This window comes from Neopsephotus bourkii, unplaced genomic scaffold (assembly GCF_033783945.1).
Source record: "Neopsephotus bourkii isolate Nb327-2 ecotype Australia unplaced genomic scaffold, CSIRO-AGI_Nbou_v1 NB_1765, whole genome shotgun sequence".
Classification (NCBI taxonomy): Eukaryota; Metazoa; Chordata; class Aves; order Psittaciformes; family Psittacidae; genus Neopsephotus; species Neopsephotus bourkii.
Genome location: NW_026902239.1, coordinates 6,954,556 through 6,966,778, shown reverse-complemented (window position 1 = coordinate 6,966,778; position 12,223 = coordinate 6,954,556). Strand labels below are relative to the sequence as shown.

At 36.9% G+C, this 12,223-nt stretch overlaps 1 protein-coding gene across 14 annotated transcripts in view; it reads right to left on the bottom strand.

Moving 5' to 3' along the window:
• EPB41L2 (erythrocyte membrane protein band 4.1 like 2) overlaps positions 1-12,223 on the bottom strand; it is a 102,373-nt gene that overhangs the window by 66,055 nt on the left and 24,095 nt on the right. Inside the window, exon 3 of one of the 14 annotated variants that reach the window (XM_061378367.1) lies at positions 1,138-1,219. The exons of the other annotated variants lie outside the window; for them this stretch is intronic. The gene's annotated coding sequence lies outside the window, so the exon portion shown is untranslated. The remainder of the gene's footprint in view (positions 1-1,137; positions 1,220-12,223) is intronic. 14 annotated transcript variants of the gene reach the window in all.

Genomic DNA, 12,223 nt, shown 5'->3' with positions numbered 1-12,223 from the left:
TTCTGTATTTTCAATCTACAAATACTCTGATAGGAAAAAAGGGGGGGAAAAAAAGAAAAATAGAAAAAAATCTCAAACAGCAACTTCAAATTCAAGTTAAGAAATCTCTCTCTGCCAGAGTACACACGCACATATACAATCTGTTGTTTATCAAACTGGTTTTGTGCTGTTCCCCAGCACTGAAAAAAATGTTGTAAGCTGATGAGAATCCGACAGCCTTTTTGAAAAAGGCTCTATTGAACAAGAGTGAGTGACCCCACCCAGGCCTTGACACTGCTAAAGGACATGCTCAGTGGAAAAATTGGGATTAAGTTCCAAATTCATTCCAGCAGCCAGAAAATGAACATGGGTCAAGAGACAGCTCTGTTTTCCTGTTATCTGTCCAACAAACGAAGAACAACACAGTCTGAGAAAAATCTCTGCCCTATCTTTAAAACCAACATTGCAAGTTTACAGTGGGTTTTCACTGTTCACATTAAACCCTCACAATAACCACAGTTTTAGAGATTAAAACCAGCACTGAACATTTGCTTTTAGCAATTTTGCCCCTCCAAACTCCATTCCTATTCTTCCACCCCATCTCACCTCTCCAAATGGCTGTTTCTATAAGTGCCACTATTCCACTGAAGCACAGGCAAACATGTAATTTTTTTCCATTTCCTTTTAAAGGGGAGTGGGGAGGGGGGAAGGAATCTGTGCTCTGTAAATTATTTAGCTTGTTCTGATTTAGAGGTAATTGATTTTTAGATGCCACAGCAAATTTCTCATTTCCAACATTCATTCTTTCTGTTTATAATCTCTTGGGAAGATTAAAACCAGTTTCTTTTCATACTTACAACATTAAGTTTACTCTTGCATAAGGTATGCTTCCAAGGCACTTATAATAGCATGGGTAATCAAAGCACTTTCCAACTCAGGTTGAAAAATCATGTACTATTACATGAGAATTTTTTTTTTTAACAGCAAACTGAAAGGCCCCAATGAAATAAATCTCTGCATGCTGGAAGCCCAGATGCATATCATTGTTTTGACAAGCATACATTTCCTCTTCAGCGGGAGTCATATAGAAAATTATTACCATCTCGCATGTTTAGGAAATGTACAACAGCATGCAAAAGAGGGAAATAATCACAATACCAGGGCTGAAGGTCAGGAAGAGAAATGAGAAGCAACTAATCTGTGCTTTTGGTAGAACACTGGTGATAGTACTGACAGTCCCCTACAAGCAGAAGACATCTGTAAGTAATTTTCATAAGCAGATACAACCATTAGCTTTATTTCACCAGTATGCCATGGCTGAATGTCATACAGATGCAAACACTATTGAGATCACATTCAAAACTCCTGTTAGCTTTTTATTTCAGCTAATCCAACGTAGGAACAATGGCCAGAAAACAAATGAAAAATGCATTAAGACAGTTTGCTCTGTCATGTACAAGAATAGAGTTCAATAGACAAACATTGTTTACAAAACTTCAGGGTGTAAACAGACACAGAAGTGCCTTTTTTGGCAGCAACATCAGTTCTGTATTTCAACTTCAAAGTGCACTTCATCTTTGCTATTGTCAAAGATAAGCACTATAGAGAGAGCAGTTCTCTTTGGCAACCCAGTTTAACAATACTGGTAGATGTTTGCACATTACTGAGGGAAACAAAAACTTGGATGAAAAGTGACATTAAAATAATAAATTATTTTATACAGGTGACAGATGTAGGATCTTCTCATGCTACTATTTTTTTAATACCAATTTTCCTGCATTAGGATGCCAGCTGAAATACAGTAATTGATACGACACCACTTCCTACAAATAACGAAGTCTGTTTTCAAATACTTGATTAAATGGCATCCCTGGCAATTAATCTTAAACAAGCTTAATCCAAATTCCAAATAAGTGCAAATTTTCAAGCTATACAGTGAAGTATTTCAGGATTTTTACAGCTACCTTGCAGCACTCTCTTTGCTGGGTATGTCAGTACCGGTATGTGAATCAACTGCTGAAGAACCCACAGAGATCATGAAACACATGCAAGTAAGCAAACCCAGGCTGCTAACGGTATAGCATTATTTTATAGAATATAAATGAAAAAAACAATGGTTAAAAGCATGGTAATTTACAACTGCTGCTACAAAGAATAAATGGTATTTCATATTCCTTGCCAGCCACCTTACACTCCACAAACCTCAGAGGTTAACCATCTGAGATGTCTTGTGTTGACGTTTTCATTTTTATGTTTGCAGCTAGCACAACCTAGCAGAGTCTTTCATATGCTACTGGAACAGAAGTACTCCACTGAAACAGAAGAACCAATTTGCCCAGTGTCATGCCCCCCCCCTTCCCTCCCCAATAATTATAATGCATGTCAAGTGATTTATGTAAAGCAAAACAATGCAAACATCTCCCTACATATTTATGTTTACTGGAATATATAATGAAGTACTGAAACTACAGATAATACTGCTCTTCAGGAAAGTATGCATGCGGTGTTCCTATGGGAGCATAACATTGCCAATCCCAAGCAACAAAAAACAGTGAAGGGAAGATGCCTCTTAGCTGAGCGAATAAAATTGGCACCCAAACGTTCATCACTCCCATAGGCTCTTCTGAATGCTGGTATCTGATTAGAAGAATAAAAATATCACCAACTTTCTAAAAGCTTCCCACTTTTCATAGCAATGATTTTGCCACTAACAAGGTTTAGGCCATGGCAACATCTTCAGGCTAGACAAAGTGAAATGATTCCACAGAGGTCAGAAACAAGTCTAATAATACAAAGAGGGGGGAAAAAGCAAAATAATTTTATGCTAATAATGCTGGGTTTGTGCCTTGACTGCAGCAGTTAGCATGTTTGTTAGTCATCTAAGTGCTTTAGCTGTTTTGTGCTTTTTGGAAGGACATTCCCAGCATGAAAGACTGTAATATAAAACAGATAACAGGATATGCATGAAAATCCCAAGGGAGTCACTATTTAAACAAAGTTTTCTTTGGAGAGTTAGGGAAAGACAACAGATAAGAGAGACTTAGAATAATTCATTTGTGAACACCAAGAACAAGGTGGTGAGGAGTATTAAGAACTGGCCTGTAGACAAAGAAAAAAAGATGTCGACTTGCCAAACCACAACTGCAATGACATTCCCATGTAAATATACATCAAAACTTCAGTTTACTGAAGCAGCCTCACCCATTGCAGAAAAATCTTTCAATGACCACATACAAATGGAGATGCTGTATTATTACAGTAACCTTTCAGGCCGATTTAACTAGAGGCTTCATTCTGCCTTCTTGGGCTATATTTTCAGTTTTCGTTCTATATATCCAGAAAAATTTCAAAGCTTTGAAACAGTCCAAGGCAAACACAAATCCAAGCTGACAGCAGTTCATCATCTACCTGTTTTATTACACAAACCACACAGCACAGCATTATGAACACCGTATCAAAAATACTTCTTGTTTGAATGAAACTCCCCATCTGCATTGGTATGGGGGTTTATTTGCCTTATTTTGGGCTCATCAGTTTCGGGCTGACCGACCAAATGTTTGAGAGCATATTTACCACACTGCTCTCTGTGGGTATGCTTCTCTCACATTTAATCTTAGATCCAACACCACGATAGAGCTCACAGAATCATAGAATAGTTAGGGTTGGAAAGGACCTTAAGATCATCAAGTTCCAACCCCCCTGCCATGGGCAGGGACACCTCACACTAAACCATGTCATTCAAGGCTCTGTCCAACCTGGCCTTGAACATCGTCAGGGACGGAGCATTCACAGCTTCCCTGGGCAACCCATTCCAGTGCCTCACCACCCTCACAGTAAAGAACTTCTTCCTTATATCCAATCTATAGTCATGCATTTCCTCCATCCTAAATACCTAATTTTTCCTTGACTCTGACATACTTCAGAATATAAAGCAACAAAAAAGTGAAAGCTGGTAATTCCTTTAAAATTTTTCTTGTCCATAGTATACTGGTGAACAAATTTTTCTGAAAGAACATATTCTTGTGTGGAAGCAATGGAAAGTATAAATTAACAAAAAGAACACCTGACTCAGACTTTTGTTTAAAATTGCATCACATTCTCTCAGAAATCAAGATCACTTGAACAACAGCTCCCAAAGTGAGATGTCAGAGACCAACAACTGAAGAGAGACACCAACAACTGAAGAGACCAGATGAAGTCTGGGATGTGCTAGTCTAAAATGTCTGCCTTAACAAATGAGCTTCTACATGTACGACTGAAAAATTCTAGCCCTTGGAAAATGTGTACATCCGTGTATCTGTGTTAAGATGGAAGAAATATCCATATAATATACTTGAGTTTTGGGAAACAGGAGGAATACCATGCGAATTCATGTTTAATAAATTCAGTAACAAGTGTCAATACAGAAACACAGCAAAAAGGAAGGGCGATTTTCCTCGATTTTCTCTGCAATTTATTATGAAAAAAAAAAAAAAACTTTGGAAAAATAAGCTAACAAACAAGCTAAAGAACGTAAAGACATCAGTGGAGAGAAAGTCAGAAGTAAAATATGGGATGGGGGAGGGAAGGAGAAAACAGGAAACAGACACTGAAGACAAAACAGGAAAAAAAAAGGTCATGATTTGTGTAATAGCCAAAAAAATGCAGTGAGGCCCAAAAGGGGAGCGTGGTGAGAAGACACCAGTATTCCACTATGGGCTAAGTTATACTGCAGAAGGCCCCGGAGAGACCACAGAGTCTCCAAGCACTGGTGTCCCTTCAAGTGCTTGACTGGAGGAGATCCAGCAACTGTCATTTCACCCTCACATATAAAATCCTACCCAGCAAAGTCATTTAACTACAAAAGAATTTATGCAAGAAAGGTCAAATACCCACCTACAGGACTAGGAGAAGCAAACCCCTTAAATCTGCTGCCTTTATGCCATACTGTTTCCACAGAAGAATTTATTTTAAGAACCTAAAAATCTCTTTTCTATGTAATCAAATGCCTCAAAAAGGGCAATACTTTCAACCCTTTTCCAGTAGCCTCTTCATTTTTGAATAATTTCATGACAAGTTTCAAGACCTGTTCTCCTGTTGTCAGATTTAAACAGAATTCTCCTTCCTTTGCATTTCTTATTATTTATGTATTTATTTTTAAGCAGCAAATGCTTGCTTTGGATTGCCTGAATTAAGCAAAAAGTTGTTCTTCTGGAAAAACTTGGTTAATGTATCGCCAAATCCCTAAATGACAGGATTCTCATTAGTTCATTTCTCAGGCATATCCACATGCTCCTAAGTGTTTTGGTTACATTCAACAGGAAGATTTGAGGCTAATGATTCAACAACTGAACAACATCTTTGGCTCACCAGTTCCTACACAGTAAGCCTCTTCTTGGTTTTAAAACACATCATGAATTACACCCCATTTACTTTTGTTGAGGAGCTCAAAGATCAACCACCTGTCTAAAATAACTATCTGAAGACATGAGCTTGAGTGCTTCGTGGTAGTTACAAAATTGTCTCTCTATACATCTATAAAAGTATTTCTGATTTTAGCAAAAAGTTAATTTACAAATAAAGAAACTCAGGGCACTACATAGAGGAAGTGATATACAAGACATGTTCACTGGGATAGTAGTAGAACTAAAACACAAACAGGTCTCAAGGCCTCCTCTCGTGACATCAAATACTTCTAGATATTCCATGTAAGAAGACAACATCGTAGTTTTTTCATTTGTTTTCACTCAAAACCTAGAGGTCACTTCTCTCCAAAAAGAAAAGGGTGATGGACCACAGGAAGAGTTTAATGCTGCTAAGACAACAGCAATACTTCAATAGCAATACAGAAAAGACAAAGTTGTGATAAGTCTTTTTGATCTGTTTTCATTATTAGATCCTCTACACATGCACAAAAATTGCATTACATTAAAGAGTGCCAGTACTGGGTTATGTGGGAGTTACAAAACCTACAGAAAGTTATGAAATGAGCTTTTTTGCTTTTAAAACTATAACCCCGAAACACACGTATTCCCAGCTCAATTTCCATTGAAATAACTATCCAAGAAGCTAAAAGTTTGCTCTTGTCAAGTGATGTAACATTTTCCTGTTGAACAACCCAAGCTAATTAATGCTTGTATGATATCACTAAAATTCTGAGGTCAAATTCAAGTCTGGAGGAGACAGACACCACTAACTATACATTCCAATTCAACTGAATTAGAATTCACCACAGTTACGCACAAACAAACCAAATTCTCAGCCACATCAGGTGAAGAATTTTAAGTTGGCAGATTCCTCTTATGAGGTAATGCTGCCATCACATTACTCCCTGCAACTTCATTAATCTCCATGAGCACATTTACAGAGAAACGACTCAATACTTGAAGCAAAACTAATATGCTGTCCTTTTTCTGCAAAGAAAAGTTGCAGCATTTCTCATGCATTTCTTATGCCAATTAAAACAACATTTCATTGTCCTCTTTTAACAAAGGAGAATGGATTTTAGACAGCACATGTATAAAATACACTGCAACACTTGAAAGTTGCAAACATCATAGCAATCTTAACAGAAAAGGGAAAGAAATGAAACTGAAGACATTCCTTTTAAGATATACAGACAAGTAATACAGCATGCTCAGGGTGGCTTCCAAAGAAGAGTTTCAAATTGCTGAAAAGACAAAATAACTTTTCATCACACAAGGTTATATGAATCAAGATATTACACCATATTTCACATAAAATGTCAATATGCTATCAAAAGACTTCCAAAAAGCTGAGAAGTCACATCAATAATTCTTATTCTGAAAATACATTACCAGCTAGTGTTATATCCCATACTCAGATGCACAGATAAGCCTTTTAAATATATATAGCCATGCAATAAAGACATTTAGATGGAAATGGTGAAAAAAAAATTATGTTGGCGTATAATGTTCCATAATGGGACACAGCTTCCCTAAAATTCCCAGGAACATTGCAACAAGGCTGTTTTAAGCTGTGATGTGTGGGCTTCGCCATCTGCAATAGACATACTCTTTAGTTTGATGTATAAACCCCTCTTTTCATTCTCTTTTCTTCTCCCTTCCCTCTTGTACCTTTGCTTAAGCTTATTTGCCTTTTTTTAGAACCTTCCTGATTATTGATTAAGTCATATACCTTCCACTCAACTCCATAACCACTGTTAGAAATCCAAGGTGCCAAACTTTGTCAAAAGCCTGACTGACATCCAGACAGTTTAGGATCTCACCTGACGAAAAACAATGTAAGCCATTCAAAAAGCAAGCTGGAATTTTCTTTCAATCATATCCACAGGAAAACAAGCAAAATAAGCTGTTTGTGAAATTATGTGAATGCTTTTATCTGTCAACTGATCATAACAAAACAAACAAAAAAAGAAAAAATCAAACGTACTTAAAAGCTGTTCTACTAATCAGATTATGCCACAGGCAAAATATATAATACGAAACAACTTCAGAAATAGAGAATGCATTTCTGCAGCTAATTTCTTAAGTGACAACTATACTACCTAAGATTGGGCATTTATTTCTGCCCAAAGCAACTGAAAACCAGTATAGCCAATATATCAAAAAGATGTGCTGAGAGGCTGAAACAAAGGCAATTCAGTTCTTTCTTTCCTGCAGATCACACCATATGTTCCAGTTAGTATTTTCAACATCCCAAATAATTGCAAAAGTGACAGAAATCCTCTTAAAACAAAGAAATAATAAAATCTGAGAATGGTATTAATCACCAGATTTTTCTGCTATCTCCCAAGATACCTTGTTCTGAAAAACACAGACTGACTATGTTCTTGATCCACAGTCTATGAAGACCTCGGCATTCTCTAACTGAAGAACAGTTACATTCTCTAACAGGCACAAGAAAAGCAACACTAGGTCTCCTTTCACAGGGAATCTCTTCCAGAACAACCCCTGATTAACGGTTATGAAAGTGGAAGGCCTGAATACTTCTGAGAGAATCTGCCTGACAAAAAAACCAAGGCAAAGCCTATCTAGAAGAAAAGGATTGTATGCTCTGTTGACGTTGTCAGTGACCTCCTTTAAACTGTCGTGGCTGGGATGAATAGCCTAAGTCATCAATCCATTTTATGACTGCTCAATCTGAGCCAGGGTTTAAGCAGCATGCTGTGCTGCACAAGGCCACGTTAATCTGTCTACAGGTTAAGATACTTGGAGAGCTGCAATCTGCCCATGCCCAGCAGACAAATAATATTCCTTATCTCTGTTCTAGTCAAGCACTGTATTTATTTAAGGAGTAAATTTTCCATTTCAATGTATATACAAGTTTCAGGAAAAATACATACTCTGCATTACTCAGAGTAGGTTTTAGTGTTTGCAGAAGTCATGGAGAGGTGGTGGAAATACCACCTTTTTCTTCTCAATTTTGACCATGCCACTATCTTAAGAACTGGCTCTAACTAATCCTTAGTATATCCTTTAGTAAATGAAAATAAACCCAACAGGAACAAAAATCAATTCTCAAAAGAAAAACTGTAAGAGGGAGAGATGCAATTTGTCTTTTCAGTGATTCCTAGCATTATGGGGCTTTGAAAAAAGAAAGAATATTGAAGCCATTTGGAAGTTGTGAAATATTTCTTCTACTCAGTGTTTAATCCCTTCAGAAAACACAGCAAGAATAAGAGGAATGCAAATACATTTTAAGAAGTGGAGTTGGAGCAAGTTTTTTTTCTGAGCACTTTGCTGAGAGTGAATCAAGAAAAGCCCTTAATATTTAAAAAGTAAGCTGATGGAAAAAAGCTAGTATTTGTAAATGTTGTTTAGAAAAAAAAATAGGTAATTTGGTTAAGAAATGGCTCTGTTAATATTGCTGTGTTCTTAAAATTCTTTTAGGTTGCCTTAGTCACAGGTGCTCAAACAGTTCTGAAGGCTAGTTTTAAAATGTTAAAATCTCCACATTTGTTAATGAAGTGACCATAAGACTCTGTAAAGCCACTTTCTAGAAATGTTCAGTGTTGTCATTTGAGAAATCTGTGAAGTCCTTCTACAGTATTCAGTTCTAACCTTCAGGAATAAAGAACAGATCCCCTGATTTCAATTGACTGACTGTAATGCTCTATCAAACTGTGTACATATGCCTGCATGTAGATGTTTTTATGTTTTTTCTCAAGAAACTTCCATTTCTTTTTGTTCAGTAGTTGTTGAAATTCAGTTATTTAAGTAGAATGCAACGTTAATGTTACGTTTAGCACTGCTCTTGTGATAATCAATTACCCACACATTCAAGGTATTTTTTACCTTGATTTATATACACTTACTTTTATTAACTTCACTTTACAATGTTAAATGAAAATGATTATTCTGTATTTGTGATTAATACATCACAGTACTTAGAATGAAGTTGAAATCCATTTGAAACTGTAACTATATTATTGAGATGAAAATTTTCAGAGATACCCAGTTTGATTAGAGACCTGGTATGTAGAGAATGCATTTCCATCCTCAAATCTGATTTCAAAATTAATTATGCTTGCTAAGAAGTATTGACCAGCTTTTCATTTAAGTGTGTCAGGCCCAGCTTCTACCCGGACTCTGAAAACAACATTCCCTTTCTGGAACTAGGCAGCCCCTAGGTTCTCAATGTACTTCCCATGTTAACGTACTTCCATATTAAATCATCCCACTCCAATCTCTTTGGTAAAACAGTTTTGATAAACTCAACAGGCAAAAAAATAAAAACTATTATGCAAGAGCTTTAAAATTAAGTTTTCTCCTCTCTGCTTTCCAGAATGCTTTTAAAAATTGCCAACAGTATTTTAATACATGATCACTTACAGTTTACAAACCATCAAGGTCTTTTCTCCACTCCTACTCCCTAGTGCCTAGCACAACTATCAGATAATTCCAGTGATTCTTTACAGCTATGGCACTGCACTAATGGTCTGTCACCCTACTGTGAAGGGAAAGAAGATGTATTATGGATTCTACTAGGCTTTGCAGGAGCTTGACATGGGTTAGTTTATTAGTACAGATGTATCCAACAGAACTTTGAGCTATCCCCATTCTGAGTATCTATATTCATGTCATACTTAGCAGGCAGCATTTGGTTCCCAAACAAAACCACCAGAGCTTAAAACAGAATACGCTATTATCACAATTTACAGTGCTATTCTGAACACACACATCAAGCACATGAACTTGTATTTTATTGGTACCTAGTGAACAGCATGAATAGTTGACATGCTTTTTTGCTGATCTACCCATATTAAAAAAAAATAAAAAAGCTACTGCTGAAAATAAGTTAAAGCCATGGATTTCTTACTTAAAATTTCCCTTTTTAAAATCACATAGCTCTAGAACACGTATGTTACTATAGCAGTTCTAGTGCTCTATGCAGTGCAGAAAACCATTCAGATTAGTCCTTACTAGCAATATGCAGCACAAATTTAGCATTTCCCAACAGTTACATCAAAATATAACCACCAGACCTATTAACAATATCACACATTCCAGGCAAAAAAAGTTGATTGAGTGTTTCTTTCTCCTTACTGCACTCCCTCCATTCACGTCACCTCAGTACCTTGAGGTACTGACTTCAGCACAACCCTCCACAAGGCTGACAGCCCCTCTCCACCCAACAGAGCTTGGCTCCAGCACTTTGCCAAATGGCACCCATGCTGTGGCTCACAAAAGTGAGAAAGTAGAAAGGCAAGGTGCTGGACAGCACAGTCCGCCTCTTGCTTCATCATTTTTGCTGCAGGAACTGAAAGGTGAAGTCTCAGGATGGGATGGAGACTGACATGTAACAAAGCAGCCTGTGGAGTGCTGTGCCAGGCCTAGCAGGTTCACGCCAAGCAGCAACCACCATTCATGTTCTGACCCATGTCATTTGCTTAAGTCTGAACTGAATTTATGCCCATATACTGGAAAAGACATTTTAGGAAGGACATCTTTATCAGTCTGCTCAAGATCCAGAACATGAAAAAAAGTAACATACAAAGTTCACTGAATACATCAAGCCTGACACTTCTACAGCATCTACCAAATAGCAAGCAAGTTAGAAAGAGAGTTGCACATAACACATGCCAAGTTGCTATGACAGGAAATACACTGGAAAAGTAATTCCCCATGAAAAAAGTGCTTTTCATGCTTTACTCTATATTTGCAACATTTTTACCTAGAAATGCATGCAAGCTCTGCTCTATTTCTTCCCATTGCTTAGGTTGAATTAAAAAAAAATAAATAAAAATAATAGACATGACAGGAGAAGAAAATGATTTACAAATGTGTACCAAGACAAATTAAGTCACATCTGTGACAGTAATATCTAGGTATACCACACCAACCAACTATAGATATCTATTCCCTAGCTCATGTAATACTCTCTACTAACAGACTACAGTATTTTCCCACTTTATGCAGAACTCCATTTGCCCTGCTTCTGTAAGTTTCACAGGAAAAGAAACTACAAAAACACATAAAGGTTCATAAAGCATGAATGCTAATTGTCATGATATTTTTCCACTAGTGACCACAACAACAATCAGCATTACTCAGCAGATCAAATACTGTAGTACCCAAAATAAAATAAAATTGTATTTGTGCAAAGAAGATAAAATACCAAAACAGCTCAAGAAATTTAAGGTCATTAATGTTAATTCTCAAGTCTTTAAATACGTTTGACTTGCAGAATATTCTTTATCACATTACTTCTGAATAAAAATGATAAAATTAATCACTAAATAAAGTGTTTTTTCATACAAATGAATGGGATTTTGGGGCCACCTTCCCTAAAAGGTAGCCAAGATAAACAAACCAAAGCAATTCTTAATGGCACTTGCAAAGGTCTTGGAACAGGTGATGTTTACTTTGTTCTTGATGACCCAGGGAACCTATTCTAAGTCTTTAACAGCTAATAATTCAAATGTCCTAACACTCACCAAAACTCAAACTAGGATTTTGTTGACACACTGCTGTCACAGTGCTCAGCATCTCCTCTATGCACCACTTTACTGTCAAATAAGAACACAGAAACACAATGTACTTTCTCTGTCGCTTTGAGCAGACAGCTCTCTTTGTAGCCACCCAAAGAATGTGCTCTGCAATCTCTCATAATTTAATCACTGTCAGTCATAACAGTCTATTGTGAAAAATAATCCCCTCATTTATTTTACCATCAGTGCACTCAAGCATGGTCAATTTACAAGCAGCATAGTCACATGCGTCAGCCACAGGAGGTACATTACAGAGCTGCTGGAAAGTCTGCAAACAAACAAGTTGCTCTC